A 24,056-nucleotide genomic window follows, 5' to 3' on the forward strand; every position below is an offset into this window, starting at 1 on the left:
TGATTGAATTAAATTCAAATGATATGCCTTTGAGGAAAAGGCCACCCCCTTCTCTTCTTTACATTCTAGCCTTTCTTAATCCTAGAAAGATTAACTAAGGGATTAATTAAACTCTTCTTACTCTCTTGAATTTAGAAAATTGTGTAGATTAGAGCTCTATGAATTTAATTTGGGTTAATTTAAGTTAAAAATAGAATGATAAAAATGAGAAATGATCAGCCATACAAAGGAGGTTATGGTGGCAATGTTTTCCAGAATTTTATGGAAAAGAAAGTTGTTTTTATATTATTCCAAAAGAGTAATTCCCACCATTTTTGCATCTAAAAGAAATATTCTAATTACTCCATGTACATATTCACCTATGAATATGCATGGATATCACTGATATTAATTATTAAAATTTATTTCTATGCATAGAAAGATGCATAATGGAAATGTTTTATTAATAAAAGTGTTATTTTCATTGAATTTGATTTTTATGCATAGAAAGATGCATAAAGGAAAAAAATTTTATTACAAAAGTGTTATTCTTATTTTTATGCATAGAAAGGTGCAAAAAGGAAAATTTTTATTACAAAAGTGTTATTCTTATTAAAATTGATTTCTATGCATAGAAAGATGCATAAAGGAAAAAAAATTTATACAAAAGTGTTATTCTTATTAAATTTGATTTTTATGCATAGAAAGATGCATAAAGGAATTTTTTTATTATAAAAGTGTTATTCTTATTAAATTTGATTTTTATGCATAGAAAGATGCGTAAAGGAATTTTTTTATTATAAAAGTGTTATTCTTATTGAATTTGATTTTTATGCATAGAAAGATGCATAAAGGAATTTTTTTATTATAAAAGTTTTATTCTTCTTAAATTTGATTTCTATGCATAGAAAGATGCATAAAGGAAATTTTTTTATTATAAAAGCGTTATTCTTATTAAATTTGATTTCTATGCATAGAAAGATGCATAAAGGAATTTGTTTTTTATTTACAAAAGTGTTATTCTTATTAAATTTGATTTTTTATGCAGAGAAAGATGCATAAAGAAAATTTTTATCATAAAAGCGTTATTCTTATAAAAATTGATTTTTATGCATAAATAGATGCATAAAGAAATTCTTTTTATTTTAAAAGTGTTATTCCTATTAAATTTGATTTTATGCATAAAAGGATTTTTTTTATAAAAGTGTTATTCCCATTGAAGTTGATTTTTATGCATAAACAGATGTATAAAGAATTTTTATATCAAAATTAGAATTCTCTTAAATTCTATGTTTAAATTCTATGAGAGTAATTGATAAATGAATAATTAAATACTCTAAGAGAGAAATTTCTATTGTTTTATATTCACACGTATTGTAAAAAGAAAATTCAAGAAATCTATCGAGATCGAAATATTCAGATAAATGATTAATTTGTTCCTCATTGGAATTCGTAACTAATTTAGAAATCAATTAAGTGAATATTCAAAGAAAGAAATTTAGTAAAATAGTAACTAAATTATCAAACCTTTTCGAAAAAATCTTATCAAACTCGAACCTTGAATCAGACTATGACCAAGACCAAACTCTTTCGGTTTCAAGGAAAGGTGTGACCAATTTAGAAAAATACACTCAAAACTCCTGCCAAATCTGAAACTAAGTTTGAGACCCTTCGAATTGATCTGTGGATCAAGGTTATAGAATTCGAGGAATTATGGTATGAAATTAAGAATTCTGATCAAGAAGTTTTGGGGATACTGATTCAAGAAATACTCCTTGTATTCAAAAGAAAATCAAACTGAAAACTTGTATAGAAACCCTGTTTTCTTAAAAGGACTGTCTTAAGCCAGAATGCTAGAGGGAGCATTTGGTATTTGTTTTTCTAAGGGAAGTTTGGTTGCAACAGCTGGTGGGGAGTGTTCAAAGGACAACTGACGTCGCAAAGCCTGTCCAAGTCTTGACTAGCCTCAGTATGGTTGAAAAATGGTGCGCTTCCGGTGCGATGGATGAGGGTCGACGAAGCGGTCCCTAAGTGAAGTGCCAGGACACCTAAGGAGGATCTTGGAGGGTTCTGATGACCAGGCGATGCACGGGCTCTCGATGCCAGGACATCCATGCGTATGTCATGGAAGATATGTATAATGGACAAAATGATTATTTTAATCTATTACTGGATCTCGTTGTTGCTGACCAATTGGTATCAATGGAGAGTCCAGAGTGATACTATTTTTTTTAGAAACAAGGGACTGGATGGAATTTTTGAGTTATGACATCTATAACCAGTAACTGTTTGTCAATGGATTGTTTTATAAGTTAAAGTTTTAAAGAGGAGAGTGTGTGTATCTGTATTCGAAAGCAAAAGTTAAGAAAGGCATTCAATTATGGGTGGGTGAGTAATTGTATGGCTGGGTGGTGGGACTAACCCATGGGCCGAATGGGGTTAGATCAACGATTGTGCCTGATTCGGTTAGGAAAAAAGTGTTGATTTCCTCAAATGATTAGATCAACGGTTGTACCTGATTACGGTTAGGAAAAAGCATTGATTTCTTCAAATTTAAGTCAATGATAGTTTTCCTTGTATCTGGTTTAATCAGATGAAGGATAGTTTAGTCTCTTGACCCCGTTAGAAAATTCGTTAAGAAAATCAAAAAGGTGGAATCGTCCTTGTTTTTCGGGCAAGGGAAATTTTCCCGGTTTCGGTTTCGGAATGACCACCAGTTTAGTCTCGTGTCCAGACATTCGAGGGCAAGGCCCCAAGTGGAAAACCCTACCCCGTGCAAGAGGAAGCTACGTCCGCCTCCTGCTAGCAACCACGAATCCAGTGTGTGGAGGGGGCAGAGGGGTCTCACAGAGCCACTTTGGCTAAGCTCTGAGCTAAGCTCTGAGGGTTAACTCGATCTCATGATCTACTTCACGAGATGGAGGCATCTCAATCAGCTCTTCAGGAAACACATCTACATCTGCACTTAACCACTCTGGTTCTTTAGCCTTGCATTTTATGTCTACTGGATTCATTTTAACGACATACATAGCTTGCCTCTTTCTGAGCCCTTTTAATAATTTAGAAGCCTTGACTAATTGCAAGACTGGGGATCCAATAATTCCAGTTCCTTGAACTTTATTCTCCTGAAGGTCTCAAGGAAAGTATGGTTCCTTTGTGACAATGAATATTATAGCTTGATTCTTACGGAGCCAATCCATTCCAAGGATTTCGTCATAGACTCCCAAGTGTAGGACTCTGAACTAGCACTCTATTATATTCCCATCGAGGCTAAACTGAATAAGGTTTGTCTCTCAAGGTGTGTGAAAAGAATCTTTCCACTGGCCAATTCCACTTGCATAGGTTTCCTTGATTTTTGATTTAGGACTAATTTACGCAGACATCATGGGGAAATAAAAGAATGAGTACTGTCTGAATCAATCAAAAGCTTGAATTGCTTACCTTGGTACTGTGTTGGAGTCTGGAGGACTGAGAATTAACGATTATTCCCTTGATGCTCTATTGCTGCATAGATCTGTCCTTTCTCTTCCTCCACTTCATCAGCTATAGTGAGACGCTCTAGCTGCTGCTTCTGCAGTCTGAGGTGAAACTCTCTCTCTCTAGTTGTTCCAAGTCTAGGAGGGAGTTTGGAGATTGCTTTGCATGGAGGCTGCAGGCTAAGCTGGCACTCTTCTGGGGCTACCTGGCATGCGGGCCCCTGATTGGATTGATATGAAGGAGTTTGTCTCTAAATTCTAGGACCCTGGCTTCCTTGGTCCACAGAAGGAGATGGGAAATCCTTGAGCTGGTGCCCAAACCCCTGACATCCGAAGCATCTGTTCTCGCTTCGAAGCTCTTCCCTTTGCATTCTTGAGAGAGCCGGAGTTCTTGAGAATGTACTTCAAGGGAAAGGTCTTCCTTCATTCCTGAAGCTTCCCATCTCCAAATTCTGGAACCTTGGTGTCTCTTTGGCGGCGGAAGGTTAGAAGAACTTCCCGGTGTCTAGAATCTCTTGAAGGATGAGGGAGCTGGCTTTGGCGGGACTTTCAAAGAATATCACCAGGAATTTGCTCTTCTACTCAAGTATTCACCACCTCTAGATGAAGAGCAACTTATGGCCAGGTTTATTCTCCCCTGATTTAGCTCTAAGAATTCATTCATTTTGGTTTCTAAAAACCTGAGGGGACAAAATATCTTCCTCAGATAGGCTTTAAGATCATTCCAGGACTCGGTATTCCTATCCAGATGGTTGCTGTCACAATGGTTCCTCCATGCCACCTTGGCTGTTTCCATAATTTTCAGCCTGGCAAGAGCCATTTTGCTCCGCTCATTGTAGCTTGTGACATCAAAATACTCTTCCATAGCTTCCACCCATTTCTCCACAGCTGCACCCAGGTTCTCCCCTTCTCCTTTGAAAAGTCCTGGCTAAGTTCGGTGAAGAGCCTTGCGAAGGTCGGGGTCAAGCTCTTCCTCTTCAGAGAGAGGGTCTGGTTGATGGCCACGATTTCCTTGCCTCGTGATTCTATCAAAAATGATATATTATTCAATTTTTATTTTGATATCGTCCATGAGATCCTAAGACTTAAGACGTCTAGAAAAAAATTTCATAAACAAGATAAATGATCTTATTGGAGATCTATGACATATGTCCGGTAACAGATTTTTCTTTATCAGTTCGTCCATAAACAATCACTTATACAACAGGGAATTTTTCTCTAGAAAACATTCTTTATTTATATAAAAGTTGCAATATGTACATAGAGCAGCTCGGCTCCAGAAGTCAAAATCTCCTCGAGAGATACATAAGACGACGGTACTAGGCTATAGCCATGCCCTGATACAAATGTTCCCTTACTGCCAAGGGAGCTACTATCTCCTCCTTTAGGAATAAAGCGACTAAGGAGTCTGTAGATTTGGCATGAAAGTCTAAAATTTTGAGGCGTTGAGTGATATAATATAACACCATGTATCACTTTCATCAGAATCATGGTCAATGAGAGATTCTGCCTCAGCATCGCACGCTGGTCGCAAGAGGCATGGACATACTACCCTGCAACTTGTGTTGCCGTCTCTCCGTTGGGTTAGGAAAATATAGATCCTTGAAATGGCTTGTGAGTCTCGCTCGGCTCGTTCAAGTTGTATAGCGGAAGAGATGAGATGCTCGAAGGCGAACGCAGTCATGTCTTGTGACTGGGTGAGGTCAGGAACACCAGATAAGTGTGGAACTTCCATCTATAAAATCAAATTTTTTTGATTAAAAAACTTCATTAATGGGGCTTACGGAATGAAAATACAATATGTAAATGCTCTTTTTGAGTTTTTTATTACCAAATTTTGATAAGAATTTGTTTGTTCTTATTAGCTTTTAAAACAAAGCTCTGATACCAGCTGTGGGATCCCCCTCTGGGGGCGCCGGCGGCGAAGCGGCATCGGCCTCCCACGCAGGGCAGGGATCCACACTCCGGGCCTCACCCGCGGATGTTCGGAACGAGAGACTAGCCCGGGTGGTTCCTCCGAAACCGAGCCTAGAACAACTCCCCTCGCCCAGAAGGCACGGGCGATTCCGCCATGGGAAAATCTTCTAACGGGGGAATTACTTTAACAAGTCAAAGTTTTAACTAGTTAAACTGATCTGACCAAACCTAAAGTCACATGGTCAGATCAAGAAGAGACTTGCACTTGGTCCATGGAATCACCGCTTTTTTCCTCCTTTAATGAGGCATAGCCACCGCTGATCCCCTCGCCTTTAATGAGGCATAGCCATCGCTGATCCCCTCTCCCTCCTTTAATGAGGCATAGCCACCGCTGATCCCCTCTCTCCCACAAAACAAGGTCTTCTCATAGGACTTAATCTAACTAACGTAACTAATTTCATCTTAATTGTTTTGTAGGAATCCTTTGATCCAGCCAACCAGCCCATGGGTTAGCTAACCACCCGACCACTATATTGGTGGGATTCCTTTATAAAGATCTGGTTGTGTTTTTGCCCGAGTACCAAGGAAACGAGTTCCTAGGTCCCCTAGCTGGGGATTCATGCAAAAATTAAGGTAGGCATACCACGTACACACCCGATATGAAATTGCCATTTATAACAGATTTGGTTGGCTTTAAAATAATCCTTCAATAGAAATCATAATATTACTGATCATCATCCTCCAAAGTTCTGAGTCCATTGTATTACAAAATGTGTCCTCTGGACTTTCCATTGTTGAAGACCAGCTGGCCAACCAACGAGATGCAGTATCAAAATTTGATTCACAAAAATCTTTCCTTTTAGTCCATCCGAATCTTCCTCGACGCACGCATGGGTGTCCTAGCAATCGCGAGCCCGTGCATCGCACCTGGTCAAAACCCTCTAGGGTCCTCCTTAGGTGTCCTAGCACTTCACTCAGGGACAGCTTTGTTGATCCTCGCCCATCGTACCGAAAGCGCACCATTTTAACCGTACCGAGACTAGTCAAGACCTCGGCAGGCTTGGTCGCGAGCACCGTCCCTCAACAACTCCTTGCCAGCTGTTGCAAAACAAACCTCCTCTTAGTAAAACACATGCCAAATGCTTCCTCCAGCATTCTGACGTAAAACAGTCCTTTAAATAAAAATCAGAGGTTCCAATGCAAGTAAAATTCCCAGTTTGAGATTGGTTCCACAAAACCCCTTTTTCCATAATTCCCAGTTTCATAAATGAGGATCCTTGATCTCTCATCAGGGTAATCTACCCATCATTTGACTGATTGTCCAACTAGATTCTTGGTGATTTTGGTCAAAGTAAACCTAGTTTAGTTCAATGGTAGTCTATTCTTTGTATATAAAAACTAGAATCGATCCACGAAGTTTTTGCTTGATTCAGATCAAGAGATGGACAAGTAGGTTTGCTGTCCGTCCCTCTCGTAGTCTAACCAAATTCATTCGGTTTAGTTCTTACAAGGATTCCCTTCAGATAAACATCTATTTTTGGGTAAATACCAATTTAGTGATTTAACCAAATAAAATATCTAAAGATATTCTTTTTATCACTTAATTTCTCGACCATAATTTCCTAGGTAGAATTATGGTGGAAATTCATCTTTTGACACTAAAGATTAGTTCAAATCCTTCTTTTCTTAAATATCATAAAAATTCTCCTTTTAACAAAATACCAATATTTTTTTTTAATAAGCTTGAAATCCCTCTTTTTCTCATTTAATGAGTGCAATCCAAATATCATGGGAATTCCTCTTTTACCATAAGTTAAATCTATCTAAAATTCCTCTTTAGTTTAAATAAAAATATTCAATATTCCAATTATACCAAAAATTCTCTTTTTCCAATTAAATGATTGAATTCCAATTATGTTGGGAATTCCTCTTTTATCATTTAAATTTTTTCTATGCATAAAAATGAATTTAACTAAAATTTCTCTTAAAACTGAATAAAAATATCCATTAATCCAAATATGATAGAAATTTCACTTTTTCCATTTAAATGATTGAACTTCAATTATGATGGGAATTCCTCTTTTATCATTTAAATTTTTTATGCATAAAAATAAATTTAACTAAATTTTCTCCTAAAATTCAAATACAAATATCCACTAATTCCATTATACTAGAAATTCCACTTTTCTCATTTAAATGATTGAATTCCAAATATGGTTCCAAATATGGTGGGAATTTCTCTTTTATCATTTAAATTTATTTATGCATGAAAAAATTAACTAAAATTATTCTTTAATTTTTAAATAAAATATCCATTATTTAAGTATTCCAAATTTTTCTCTTTCTCCATTAGAATACATTGATTTCCATTGTCATGGAAATTTCTCTTTAATCATAAAAATAAAATTACTAGAAATTTCTCTTTTTTTCTAATTAACTATTTATGCATAAACATTACAAATTAATTTTTCCATGGATATGATGAGAATTATTCATTTAACCTAGGATAACTAATCCTAGAATATGGTAGGAAGTCCTCTTTTCATATTATGCATGAAAATGATTTATGTGTTAATTTTCCAAAATTTTTACCATAGCTCTGCTACTATTACTGATAATACAATATGATAGAATAACTATCATTTGGACCAATATCCAATTTATGGATTTAATCCCTAAGTTTATCATAATATAAGTAACATAAAAGCATTAAAAATCCACTTCTTTGGCCTTTAATTTGACAAGCATAGAGTTTACTTTTAGAATTAAGAATTGCTCCATGATGAGAAGCATCATTTGAATATAGAATAGGTCATAGGAATGACCATTCTTTGGGGGAGAGAGAGATATGCTTTAAAATATTTTAATTTATGTTGGAATTCATGGTGGCTCAAAGAAGGTGATGATGTTCATGGTGAAGACAACATTAGTGGTGGCTAAGCAAAGGTGATTAGTATTAATCACATGATTAAGCTAATGAGAGGCATAATGAAAATGTGGACAGCATATAGATGAGAATGTAAGATGTGTTATATCTCTTCCATTAGGTATGTGCCTTTATATAGGCAAGAGTACAAAAAGATTAGCCAAATGATTAAGCCATAATCCCAATTAACATTCTCCTAGATTTGAGCACCCATATCCTAGAAGAGTGCACCCACTTGCCTAGAGTAGAGAGCAAGAAGTAGAGATTCTCCACTAAGGCATATAAAAAAGCTGAAAATAGAACCATCCAAAAAGATTAGCCAAATGATTAAGCCATAATCCCAATTAACATTCTCCTAGATTTGAGCACCCATATCCTAGAAGTGTGCACCCACTTGCCTAGAGTAGAGAGCAAGAAGTAGAGATTCTCCACTAAGGCATATAAAAAAGCTGAAAATAGAATCATCCAAAAAGTAGCTACTAACCCTTAGAGAAATAATCTGCTAAGGTCCAAAAAGGAGCTACTAACCCTTAGAGAAATAATCCGCTAAGGTCCAAATCTAAAGCCAAGCTACTAAACCTTAGAGAAATAATCTTATAAGGTCCACTGCCATGTAGAGAGGACATAAATTCCAATACCCTCCGTGGACCTCAACATGGCCAAGAAGTGTGAAGGAATACCAAAATACCCTCGGAGTCCCATGTTCCAAACACTAACTATGGGACTAACCAAAAAGATTTGCCCTCCCAGGAGGCAAATGTCTAAAATGTTACATGAGCTACATCATGTGGTGCTCAGAGAGGTAACCATCCAAAAGTCCCACTACTACAACTAAAAAAGTTACATGGGCTACATCATGTGGTGCTCAGAGAGGTAACCATCCAAAAGTCCCACTACTACTACTAAGAAAGTTACATGAGCTACATCATGTGGTGCTCAGAGCTAACAGACATAAAAAAAGACTTCAAAAAGCCGAATCAGAATCAATAGAAGCAAAATTTGCGTCTTCTTCCTTTGCCAAAACTTCTTTTTCCTCAACCAAGTGTGCTTTATCTTTCTTTGTTGGTGTAGTTCTTGGTCTTCTTTGTGTCTTTACATCCATGAAGAGCTTTTTCTCCACTTGGATTGTAGTCCTTGTCTTCCTTCTTGTGATGATGCTTGCTAACATCTTTTCTTTTCTTGATGAAGCTCAATCTGCATGGTGTGCATGACATCAATGAAGGATTTTTGAGATGAGTACAGAAATCCCATTGTCCCAAACAATGCTGATACAGATTTATACTCGATTTTGGATGATTAACACATTGACCACTCAAATCAAGGGGCAAATCTGATTTGATGCTTTACACAAAGGTTTAGCATTACTCAAATGTGAGATATGAACTATTAATGGCCCTAAAAACCTCGGATGATTAGCACTAATCAAGGTATTAGTGAATGTAATTTTTTGGATTTTTAGCAAAAATACCCTCATTTGTAGAGCGCCCTCGGCGGAGGGGCAAATCAAGGGGCTTTCTTGATATGAACCTTTGGCAAGCTGTAGCAAGTCCTCATCAATGGTAGGTTTGAACCCTCAATGGTCCAAAATCACCTCAAAGATTAGCATTAATCACTTGATTAACAGAGGTAAAAAACTGTTTGCAGTGCAGAAGAAGGGGTGACTTGGAGTGAAAGAATGGATGCCCTTTCACTAAACATTTTCAAAAAAAGCTTCAACATGCTTTAGAAAGTGTAGTTGCCACAGTGCTAGAGGAGCTACAAGCAAGCGTTTTCAGCCAAATCTAATGCTACACGCGTGTTCGCCATGCCCAAAACCCCCCGAAGATGAGTAGATTCATGTTGATTTGAAGCGACTAAGCCGACATTACATTTTTGCCCAAAAATCTATGTTTTTTTAATCATCTTCTTACGGCTACTTTAATGGACCAAGAAAGCTCAAAATTTGTGAGCTCGTAGCTCTTACCATACAGTAGCTACAGCAAGGAGGACTTGGGCCAATTTAAACCGAAGATGACGAATTTGAAGAAAGACTCCAGATTGCTACGTTTTTTTAATCATCTTCTTCTGGCTTCTTCGCATGTGAATTGGAGCCGGCTTGATTGAGCCGACTGGAGGATGTGCCTATGAGCTATTGTGAAGCTCAAACTTGAAGTCCTTGCTTTGGTTGTGTATCTAAGGAGAAATCGTGTGGCTACAATAGCAGGGGGTGGAGAAGAGAGATGACCTAAATGAGAAAAATGAAAAAATAGCTAATTATTCACTAATCAAGATGAAGGTATGAGGCTAATGAGAGTGGAGTAGATGATAAGCATAGCATAATCACTAAATAGCATGGCTCTGATACCATGTTGGAATTCATGGTGGCTCAAAGAAGGTGATGATGTTCATGGTGAAGACAACATTAGTGGTGGCTAAGCAAAGGTGATTAGTATTAATCACATGATTAAGCTAATGAGAGGCATAATGAAAATGTGGACAGCATATAGATGAGAATGTAAGATGTGTTATATCTCTTCCATTAGGTATGTGCCTTTATATAGGCAAGAGTATAAAAGGATTAGCCAAATGATTAAGCCATAATCCCAATTAACATTCTCCTAGATTTGAGCACCCATCTCGTAGAAGTGTGCACCCACTTGCCTAGAGTAGAGAGCAAGAAGTAGAGATTCTCCACTAAGGCATATAAAAAAGCTGAAAATAGAACCATCCAAAAAGGAGCTACTAACCCTTAGAGAAATAATCTGCTAAGGTCCAAATCTAAAGCCAAGCTACTAAACCTTAGAGAAATAATCTACTAAGGTCCACTACTAAAGCCATGTAGAGGGGCCATAAATTCCAATAATTTAAGCTTTATATGATTTATCACTAAAATTCATTAGAGAGCTTCCTTTGTATTGAAGAATCATTCAATTGAATATTTCTCAACCTTGAGAGGGGTTGAGAAGTGAAAAATATCTAGAAGAAGAAAAAACAAATCATAAAGTCGCACTTTACCTCTTGTTTTGCTTGATTCTTTAGTCTTAGGAGAGGCCCCCAACCAATCAATTGGTTTAGTATATGTTGATGAAGACTCCAGAAAAGGTTGAAGAGAGAGAGAAGCTCCAAGCTCTCCAAATTGTAGAGGAATTTTAGAGGATAATAGAAAATATGCTTATTTTAGAGTAATATACTGGCATGGTCTAGTTCACATATGAGAATACAAAATAATGAGGGGTCTATTTATAAGTGAGGGAGGCCACTAACTGAGTCCAACTAAGTTCTAGAAATTCTAGCTTCTGTTTGGCTAAATTTGGCCAGGATTTGGGCCAATTTGGCTCCTTTTTTATTTGGTTTGATCCAAGAGAGAGGAGAGATAAACATATCTTAATATTTTTGAGTTTAAAACTCCTTCACATGTGTGAAATAGGTGCCTCCTTGAAGGCTGTAAGATTCCTCCCCAGCCTCTCAGGATGTCCAGTATCTTCCCCTCTAGTCAAATCCCTCTTCAAAAATATAAAAGATCTTGTTTCTACCAGTTTTGGCCTAGAGAGAGAAAATCTTCTAGAGAGTGATAATTTAGTTTTTAAATATTTTTGGATGGAAAAATATCTCTTGTAAATTTCTGTAAAAATTACACATAAAACAATTTCATTCAAAGTATGAAAAGAGGACTTCCTACCATATTCTAGGAATTATCATTCTAGATTAATTGAAAGAATTTCATTGTAATCATGGAGAAATTGATTTTTATGTTATGCATAATTGATGAATTAAGAAGAAGAGGATTTCTAGTAATTAAATTTTATGTTAAAAAGAGTAATCCCCATCGTATGAGTATTCTTAAAGGGTTATTTTCATTCTAGGCATAGAAAAATGTATACTAGAAATATTTTATTATAAAAGTGTGCTTTTCGTCATAATTGATTTTTATGCATAAGTAGATGCATAAAAGAATTTTTTTTCATAATAAAAGTGTGATTTTCATCATGATTGATTTTTATGCATAAGTAGATGCATAAAAGATTTTTTTATATTAAAGGTGTGATTTTCATCATAATTGAGTTTTATGCATAAGTAGATGCATAAAAGAAAATTTTTATTATAAAAGTGTGACTTTCATTAAAATTTTGATTTTATGCATAGAATGATACATAAAGAATTTTATTTTTAATTTAAAAGAGTTATTCTTATCAATTTTGAATTTATGCATAGATAGATGCATAAAAGATTTATTTTTTTATTCTAAAAGTGTTAATTTCATTAAGATGAAAATTTATTTATGCATAGTAAAATACATAAAAGGATTATTATAAAAGTGTTATTCCAACTAAAGTGATAAGATGTGATAAGATGCGTATGAGAAGTGATAGGATGTGATAAGATGCGTATGGGAAGTGATAGGATGTGATAAGATGCGTATGGAAAGTGATAGGATGTGATAAGATGTGTATGAGATGTGATAAGATGTGATAAGAGGTGTATGAGATGTGCTAGGATGTGATAAGATGTGTATGAGAAGTGATAGGATGTGATAAAAGGTGTATGAGATGTGCTAGGATGTGATAAGATGTGTATGAGAAGTGATAGGATGTGATAAGATGCATATGAGAAGTGATAGGATGTGATAAGATGTGTATGAGAGATGTGATAGGATGTGATAAGATATGTATGAGGAGTGATAGGATGTGATAAGATGTGTATGGGAAGTGATAGGATGTGATAAGATGTGTATGAGATGTGATAGGATGTGATAAGAGATGTATGAAATGTGATAGGATGTGATAAGATGCGTATGGGATGAGTTAGGATGTGATAAGATGAGTTAGGATGTGATAAGATGTGTATGGGATGAGGTAAGAAGTGTATCTGATGGGATAAGATGTATATGCGTTGTGATACGGCGAGAATGGATGTGATGTAAAAGAATAGATGTGAAGGCGTATGTGTGGATATATGAATGGGAATGTGAAAATGGATGTATGGATGTGGATGTATAGATATGGATGTGGATGTGGATGTGGATATAGATGTATGAATGTAAATGTGGATCTAGATGTGCGAATGAGGATGTGGATGTGGATGTATGAATATGAATGTGGATATGGATGTATGAATGTGGATGTGGAAATAGATGTATGGATGTAGATGTGAATGTGGAAATGGATGTATGGATGTAGATGTGGATGTGGATGTATGGATGTGGATGTGGATGTGGAAATAGATGTATGAATGTAGATGTGAATGTCGAAATGGATGTATGGATGTAGATATATGGATGTGGATGTGGATGTGGATGTAGATGTGAATGTGGATGTATGGATGTGGATGTGGATGTGGATGTGGATGTATAAATGTGGATGTGGATGTGGATATATGAATGTGGATGTGAAAATGGATGTATGGATTTTGATATGGATGTGGATGTAAGGATGTGGATGTGGATGTGGATGTATGAATGTGGATGTGGATGTGGATGTATGAATGTGGATGTGAAAATGGATGTATGGATGTAAAAGTGAATATGGATGTGTATGTGGAATAATGAAAGCGAATATGTATGTGAATGGATATGAAGTCGATATGAGTGAATGGATGAGATGAGAGATCATGTGAATCAGAATGTGAATGAATAATATAAGATGTGAATGAATGAGATGTAATGAGAAATGGATGTGGTGAGACGTAATGTAAATTAAGAAAGATAGGAATGGATGTTATATGAAGTGAATGAATGTGATGTGATGGGGGATGGAAAATGATGTATCCGGTCAAGAATGGATACACATATGATTTGGATTTGGGTTAAGTAATATGGATTGATGTGGAACAATCTAGAAAGATGTGAGTTCATTATAGAAACTGTATTTGTGAACTGTAAATGGCTGTTTTATGTCAAGAATGCTGGGGAAGCATTTTGACTGTCTTGAGAATGTGGTCGTGGGAGACCTACCTGATAAAGTTGCAACAGCTGACGGATAGTCAACGGAGGATGTCTGGTGTAGCAAGGTCGGCTGAGGTTGACCAGTCTTGGCTCGATTTAAATGGTGAGCTTCTAGTACGGTGGATGAGGGACCAAGGAAACGGCCTATGAGTGACGCGCTAGGTGACCTGCGAGACAGAAGGATCCTAGAGAGTGCTGACCATACGGTGCTCGGGCTCTGGGTCACTGAAAATACTCACACGTGCGTCATGGAAGATATTTAGAACAAGGAGTAAGAGTTGTTTTCTGAAATCGGGCATGGATCTGGTTGATTGACCTTTGTTGGTCCTCAACGGATGAGTCCATGGCTCTTTTATATGGATCTGTTGGTTGATCTTGCTGATCTTCAACAAAGATTCCATCTTGATTTTTATAAGTGATTATATTGTCGGGTACTATGAGCTAGGAACTATTGAAAAGGTCCCTGAGCTAGGAACTATTGTCGGGTACTATGAGCTAGGAACTATTAAAAAGGCCCCTGAGTGAAATGTGGTGAGCGTTCTGGTTGCCAATGATGCCATAAGTACACCGATGAAGGAATGATTGGAAATAAGGATTCAACCAAAAATTTTGAGGATTGTGATCAGTGACACAATGGTTTCATTAAAGGATTGTTTTAAAGATAGTAGCTGATGCTGAGAAAAAGGCAATTTCATATTGGGTGTGTAAGTGGTGTGACTAGTTTTATGTGCTTGGGAACTCTTTTCCCTGGTACCCGGGACAAAACCTAACCAAATTCTAAATTGGATCCCATCACTACAGTGGTTGGGTGGTTGGCTAACCCATGGGACTCGATGGGGTTGGGCTGGACTGATGGATCCGTAAAATGAGACTCAATTTCTATTGTAGTACGCTAAATGAAGTAAATCCTGGATAGTAATTGTTCTATGGAAAAAGGAATCAACAGCTATGCCTCTTGATGGGGAAAAAAGCATTGATCTCTATGATCCAAGTGCAAGTTTCTTCTTTGATCTGACCAAGTGACTTTAGGTTCGGTTGGATCAGTTTGGTCAGTAATGACCTTGTCTACGTTAGAGTAAAATTTTATCCTGGAGGAATCGCCTGTACTTTCCGGGCAAGGAAAGTTTTTCTAAGTTCGGTTTTGGAAGAACCGAGGAATTAGTCACCTGTCCGGATATCCGTGGGCGAGACCCCGAGAGTAGGACCCTTCCCCGTGCAAGATGTGCTACTTCCGTTGCGTACGGTAGGACCGGGATCTTACAGTTGGTATCAGAGCTATTTAGTTAATGATGTTGGACATGATAATTCAATTGATCAAAACATACTCAAGGTGGATCAAAGCTTGTACAAAACATCATGAATATGAGGGACAAAAACTGGTATATGCAGAAAATTGTATTGAGATTAACACAAGAAGACACTAATTATGATAGGCATGAACCAAACCTACATAATCACTTGATCATGACTTGTATCTTATTTAGAGACTCCTCTACCCTATTTTTAGTTGCATGAGTTGCATGAACCATATGCACCAGCCATTTGTAGGCTTTACACCAACCACTGACCACTAGCCTATCCACCACATATTAAATTGGACTAAGGAGTTGGGATTACATTTATCCAACAATCCCCCCTTAAGACCAACTTCTTACAAGTACAACAAAACTAACATACCTCCTTGACACAATGAGTAAGAGTCCCCCCTTAACAACAACATAGGGTGGTGTACTCTCCTCTACAACTTGTCAAGTTGGAACAACATAAGTCTTGACTCAACCACATACATGACATAATTTAAAAAGCATACTCATCATCTACATCTTTTATACTAAGACTAGAACAAAGATTTGTTTCTTCCTATTGGTTGACTTCTTCAAACACATGTGCCTTTGCTAGCTTTTGATCTTTTTGGTAGCACTTTGAGGATGGATGATTCGTCTTTCCACAATACTCACAAGGATGTTTGGAGAAACAATCCTTAGTAAGATGATTTGTATGACCATAAATAGTACACTTCTTCTTTGTCAATGTTGAAGTAATAGCATATACATAAGGATCTATCACATCCTTTGTAATCTTCTTGTCTTCTTCCTGCAAAGAATTTATGATACTTCCCAAGGAAGGGACTGGCTCCTTCTCTTTAAGTACCGTCACAATTTGCCTAAAGCTTGAAGGTAAGCTTTTAAAGCAATATAGCAATAGCATCTTCTTCAGGAACAGGAGACTTAACATAAACCAATTGTGTCATTAAGCTCTTGAACCTGTTAATCACAACTGTTAAATTTTCATTACTCTCCATGGTTAGATCAAAGAGTTTCATCTTTAAACTAATCTTGGAATGCTTTGCCTTTGCACCAAAAGTACGTTCTAGTAATTCCCAAGCTTCCATAGAGCTGACTCAACATTACCAATATAATGAATAAAATCATCTTCTAAAGCAGTAATGATAATACCAAGTGCTTGCTCATCTTTTGCTTGAAGTGCAGCCGTTGAAGCTCTTGTAACTACAGCAGAAATACCTGCTTCATCATCAGAAAGTGGCTTGACCGTACTCCACAGATTTTCCTTCATGAGGTAGCCCTTCACCTTGATTTGCCAGGTATGAAACCCAGTTCCGTTGAATTTGTCGAGGAATTTGGAGCTCATGATGATGCAATATGATTCTTGATGTTGATAACTTGCTCACATAGATGATTTAAGCCCAAATAATAAAAATATCATCAATATAAATCAAAATAAGAATCACCATGTTGTTGGAGCAAAAAAGGCAAAAATAGGCAATTGGACAGTAGCTCTGGTGGACCATATGCTTCAAGATTTTGTATGCTGAATCCTCACATGATAGCCTTGAAGCACCTCAGAGGAATTAGGCGAATTCGTTGAGACGATGCCAAATTGATTCGATTAGTAGAAAACGGGCTTCGTTGATGGTGATGTCGCGAAGCTGCGACGAAATTGGACTGTGAGCTCCGTTTTAGGGCAAGCTTGGGAGCAAAGCAACAAGGCTATATCAAAATCTTGGGATATAATCACCTTAGCATGGAAGCAATCTACAGCATGGTGTCCAAACAGAGAAAAATTGGCTATGGTGATTAAGAGATAGATTAGGATTTTTGCTAATAAACTAAACCTAATTGGGTCATGCTCTGATACCAAATGTTGGATATGATAATTTAATTGATCAAAAAATACTCAAGGTGGATTGTACAAAACATCATGAATATGAGGGACAAAAACTGGTATATGCAGAAAATTGTATTAAGATTAACACAACAAGACACTAATTATGATTAGGCATGAACCAAACTTACATAATCACTTGATCACGACTTGTATCTTATTTAGAGACTCCTTTACCCTATTTTTAGTTGCATGAGTTGCATGAACCATATGCACCAACCATTTGTAGGCTTTACACCAACCACTGACCACTAGCCTATCCACCACATATTAAATTGGACTGAGTTGGGATTACATTTATCCAACAAATGAGGATCATCCGAGAAACCAAATATGTCAAAAATTTATCAAGAAGCACTAAAAGGTTGTAATTGTGTGATAAAATTCATACAATTTGATATTCAAACTCAAATTCATAAATTGGTAATTGGGTCTTCAGATGGAAGTAGCGCAATTGTATGGAATCCCTGACTTGCTTGAGGCTTAGATATGATGGTATTTACCTTATAGTTCCAAGAACCATGACTACCCATATATACCGAGGGTATAACCGTAGCTCTTAAATTCGTAAATTGGTAATTGGGCCTTCTGATGGAAGTACCGCAATTGTATGGAATCCCTGACTTGCTTGAGGCCTAGACATGATGGTATTTACCTTATAGTTCCAAGAACCATGACTACCCGTATATACCGAGGGTATAACTGCAGCTCTTTATACTGACAGTATATACGAGTAAATCTAAGACTTGAAATTATAAGCATTAATACTATCGAGATGATGAATTCGAATGTGGTTGATATGATTTTAAATTTTGATTGAGAAATGATGAGTTGAATTGGATTCTGATTGAAAAATGAAGATTTGGTTGAATTATAATAACTAAGCAAAACCTCAATGAGGATGAATGGGACGTGTCCCTATGATAATGTTTGTAGTTAGAATGATGTTAATGACTCCAGCAAATCACTATGAGATTAGTGGATTGTGCTGGTAGATTGCTGTTGTTAACACTTGACCCAGTGGATCAAGTTAAAGCAAGGTTAAACTAAAAATCTACATAAATGAAAAATTTCCATGAAGAACTGTTCAGATAGAAAATTCAGTCTAATGGACCATTATTGTGATAAGAAATTGAATGTTATGATCTGAGTGAATTGTTATTTAATAATGAGTTTTATATAAGGAATATTTATCGTGGGATTCTGTTTGGGTTCACCAAAATATAAGGAACCCATAATCAGTTGGATCTTAAGAAAAAGAATTCTCCTCCTCTAGTTTTGCGAGATGAGGACATCTCGCATTTTTTAAGTGGGGTAGAATGTAAGATTCCTCCCCAGCCTCTCAGGATGTCCAGTATCTTCCCCTGTAGTCAAATCCCTCTTCAAAAATATAAAAGATCTTGTTTCTACCAGTTTTGGCCTAGAGAGAGAAAATCTTCTAGAGAGTGGTATTTCAGTTTTTAAATATTTTTGGATGAAAAAATATCTCTTGTTATTAAAATAAGTTCCCCCGAATTAGAAGTTCAAAAAGATTTTAAGAAGGTGCATTAGAAATCAAGTATAATCTGTTCAAGAGGCCTTATCCTGAGGGTCAAGATTTTTTCAAAAGTTTAAATTAAGGTTCCTATGGGCCAATAAGATCAATCCATGTGTGGGGAGGAGATAAATCCAATTTGTAAAAGAAAATACCCAAAAATGAGTAAATGCTCACATAAGATGAAGAGTTGACTATGTACAAGGGTTATTAGTAAAAAACTATGAGTATTACTAAAAAAAAGAGATATTTTGGGTATAATGATTCCATTTTGACACATGTGTAAGGAAGGGGAGTCCCTTCACAAGGAGGCGCCTACTTCACATGCTTGAATGAGTTTTAAACTCAAAAATAATGTGATATTTTTATCTCTCCTCTCTCTTGGATGATCAAACCGAATCAAAACCGAATAAAAAAGGAACCAAACTAGGTCCAAATCTGGTCCAAATTTAACCAAACTGAAATCTAGAAAATTCTAGAAATCAGTTGGTCTTGGTTAGAGCCTCCCTCTCCTATAAATAGAACCTGAGCCTTTGTAAAAAAATAGGAGAATTTTACTATACCAGAATTATGCTGAAATAATGATAATTTTTACTATTCTCTAAAATTCTCTCCAAATTGAAGAAATTGGAGCTTCCCTCTTTCTTCAGTCTCCATTGGTGGCTCCATCAGCATACCAAACCAATTGATTGGTTGGGGGCCTCTATCGTGATCAAAGAATCAAGCAATTTGTAAGGTAAAGTGTGAATTTTGATCTTTTTTCATAAATTCTCAATGTTTCTCTCTTCTCAACCCCTCTCAAGCTTGAGAAGCTTAATTGGAATGGTTTTTGAATGCTATTGAAGTTAATTGATGAATGGTAGTGAATAATTACATAAATTTCTATTTATGCTTAATTTTAATGGTTTTTATGTAATTTCTCTCTCTCACTCAAAGAATGGTCATTCTCATGACCTATTCTCAACCCAAATGAAGATTCTCCATAAAGCTTTTCCTTAATCCAAGATTAATCTATGCTTGTTTAATTGGAGGCCAAATTAATGGCTTTTTTTTAATGCTTTGAGTTATGTATTTCATGAATATGGATGATTCAATCCATTATTGGGTTAATGATCCAATTAGGGATCATTCTAATCATTCCCTTAATGTTAAGCTTTATCCTTTAAAATAATTGAGATTTATCAGTCATAGCAGCGGAGCTATGGCAAAATTTCATTAAACATTACACATAAAACAATTTCATTCAAAGTATGAAAAGAGGACTTCCTACCATATTCTAGGAATTATCATCCTAGATTAATTGAAAGAATTTCATTGTAATCATGGAGAAATTGATTTTTATGTTATGCATAATTGATGAATTAAGAAAAAGAGGATTTCTAGTAATTAAATTTTATGTTAAAAAGAGTAATCCCCATCGTATGAGTATTCTTAAAGGGTTATTTTCATTCTAGGCATAGAAAAATGTATACTAGAAATATTTTATTATAAAAGTGTGCTTTTCATCATAATTGATTTTTATGCATAAGTAGATGCATAAAAGAATTTTTTTTCATAATAAAAGTGTGATTTTCATCATAATTGATTTTATGCAATAAGTAGATGCATAAAAGAATTTTTTTATATTAAAGGTGTGATTTTCATCATAATTGAGTTTTATGCATAAGTAGATGCATAAAAGAAAATTTTTATTATAAAAGTGTGACTTTCATTAAAATTTTGATTTTATGCATAGAATGATACATAAAGAATTTTATTTTTAATTCAAAAGAGTTATTCTTATCAATTTTGAATTTATGCATAGATAGATGCATAAAAGATTTATTTTTTTATTCTAAAAGTGTTAATTTCTTTAAGATGGAAATTTATGCATAAAAAGATGTATAAAAGATTTATTTTTATTTTGAAAGTATTATTCTCATTAAAATAAAATTTATGCATAGTAAAATACATAAAAGGATTATTATAAAAGTGGTATTCCTACTAAAGTTGTCTTTATGCCTAATAAGATGTGTATGAGAAGTGATAGGATGTGATAAGATACGTATGGGAAGTGATAGGATGTGAAAAGATGCGTATGGAAAGTGATAGGATGTGATAAGATGTGTATGGGATGTGATAAGATGTGATAAGAGGTGTATGAGATGTGCTAGGATGTGATAAGATGTGTATGAGAAGTGATAGGATGTGATAATATGCGTATGAGATGTGATAGGATGTGATAAGAGGTGTATGAGATGTGATAGGATGTGATAAGATGCGTACGGGATGTGATAGGATGTGATAAGAGGTGTACGAGATGTGATAGGATGTGATAAGAGGTGTATGAAATGTGATAGGATGTGATAAGATGCGTATGGGATGAGTTAGGATGTGATAAGATGTGTATGGGATGAGAGGTAAGAAGTGTATCTGATGGGAGAAGATGTATATGGGTTGTGATAGGGCGAGAATGGATGTGATGTAAAAGAATAGATGTGAAGGTGTATGTGGATATATGAATGGGAATGTGAAAATGGATGTATAGATGTGGATGTATAGATATGGATGTGGATATAGATGTATGAATATAAATGTGGATCTAGATATGCGAATGAGAATGTGGATGTGGATATGAATGTGGATATGGATGTATGAATGTGGATGTGAAAATAGATGTATGGATGTAGATGTGAATGTGGAAATGGATGTATGGATGTAGATGTGGATGCGGATGTGGATGTGGATGTGGATGTATGGATGTGGATGTGGATATGGATGTATGAATGTGGATGTGAAAATAGATGTATGGATGTAGATGTGAATGTGAAAATGGATGTATGGATGTAGATGTGAATGTGAAAATGGATGTATGGATGTAGATGTGAATGTGGATGTATGGATGTGGATGTGGATGTGGATGTATGGATGTATGGATGTAGATGTGAATGTGGATGTATGGATGTGGATGTGGATGTGGATGTGGATGTATATGAATGTGGATGTGAAAATGGATGTATGGATGTAGATGTGGATGTGGATGTGGATGTGGATGCTGATGTGATGGGGGATGGAAAATGATGTATCCGGTCAAGAATGGATACACATATGATTTGGATTTGGGTTAAGTAATATGAATTGATGTGGAACAATCTGGAAAGATGTGAGTTCATTATAGAAACTGTATTTGTGAACTGTTTGTAAACGATTTTATGTCAAGAATGCTGGGGAAGCATTTTGACTGTCTTGAGAATGTGGTCGTGGAGACCTACCTGATAAAGTTGCAACAGCTGACGGAGAGTCAATGGAGGACGTCTCGCGTAGCAAGGTCGGCCGTGACCAGCCTCAGTTTGATTTAAATAGTGAGCTTCCAGTACGGTTGGATGAGGGACCAAGGAAGCGGCTTATGAGTGAAGCGCTAGGTGACCTGTGAAGGATCTAGAGGGTGCTGACCATACGGTGCTCGGGCTCTCGGTCGCCGAAAGATACCCACACGTGTGTTGTGGAAGATATTTGGACCAAGGAGTAAGAGTTGTTTTCTGAAATCGGGCATGGATCTGGTTGATTGAACTTGTTGGTCCTCAAACGGATGAATCCATGGCTCTTTTATATGGATCTGTTGGTTGATCTTGCAGATCTTCACAACAAAGATTCCATCTTGATTTTTATAAGTGATTATATTACCGGGTACTATGAGTTAGGAACTATTGAAAAGGCCCCTGAGTGAACATGTGGTGAGCGTTCTGGTTGCCAATGATGCCATAAGTACACCGATGAAGGAATGATTGGAAATAAGGATTCAACCAGAGATTTTGAGGACTGTGATCAGTGACACAATGGTTTCATTAAGGGATTGTTTTAAAGATAGCTGATACTGAGAAAAAAGCAATTTCATATTGGGTGTGTAAGTGGTGTGACTAGTTTTATGTTTGCATGAACTTTCGGCTAGCGGGCCTGGGAACTCTTTTCCCTGGTACCCGGGACAAAACCTAACCAAATTCTAAATTGGATCCCATCACTACAGTGGTTGGGTGGTTGGCTAACCCATGGGATGGGGTTAGGCTGGACTGATGGATCCGTAATGAGACTCAATTTCTATTGTAGTACGCTAAATGAAGTAAATCCCGGATAGTAATTATTCTATGAAAAAAGGAATCAACGGCTGTGCCTCTTGATAGGGAAAAAAGCGTTGATCTCTATGATCCAAGTGCAAGTTTCTTCCTTGATCTGACCAAGTGACTTTAGGTTCGGTTGGATCAGTTTGGTCAGTAATGACCTTGTCTACGTTAGAGTAAAATTTTATCCTGGGGAATCGCTTGTACTTTTCGAGCAAGGAAAGTTTTTCTAAGTTCGGTTTTGGAAGAATCGAGGAATTAGTCACCTGTCCGGATATCTGTGGGAGAGACCCCGAGTGTAGGACCCTTCTGCGCAAGATGTGCTACTTCCGCTGCTAGCACCTAGAATCCGTTGCGCGGTGGGACCGGGATCTTACAAAGGCTCCCCCTTTCCTTATTACCAAGGTGTCAAAATGGTATGATTACTCCAAAATATCTCATTTTTTTAGTAATATTTCATAATTTTTAGCTAATAGATCTTGTACTCAGTCAACTCTTCATCTTATGTGGGAATTTACTCATTTTTGGGTATTGTCTTTTATTCATTAGATTTATCTCATCCCAACACTTGGATTAATCTTATTGGTCCATAGGAACCTTAATTGGACCATAATCCAAAATTTTCAAAAAATCTTAACCTAATGCACCTTGGAAAATTTATTTTGATTTTTTGTTTTAAGGAAACATATTTTTGATATTTGTAGAATTTATATATCCAAAAATATCTCAACACTTTTTTCCTCCTTTAGCAAGGCACAACCGCTGATTCCCTCCCACCAAACAAGGGTCTTCCTAGGACTTAAATCTAACTAACGTAACTTAATCATTTAACTATTTGTATCACAAGAATCCCCCGATCTAGCCTAACCCCAATCAGCATGGGTCAGCCAACCACCCAACCACTATATTGGTGGGATTCCTTTATAAACATTTGGTTATGTTTTGCCCGGGTATCAAGAAAAAGAGTTCTCAGGCCCCCTAGTTGGTGCTTCAAGCAAAATTTAAGGTAGTCTAGTCATCTATGTGG

Source organism: Cibotium barometz, chromosome 5, assembly GCF_041138505.1.
Source record: "Cibotium barometz isolate CiBa-2024 chromosome 5, ASM4113850v1, whole genome shotgun sequence".
Taxonomy (NCBI): Eukaryota; Viridiplantae; Streptophyta; class Polypodiopsida; order Cyatheales; family Cibotiaceae; genus Cibotium; species Cibotium barometz.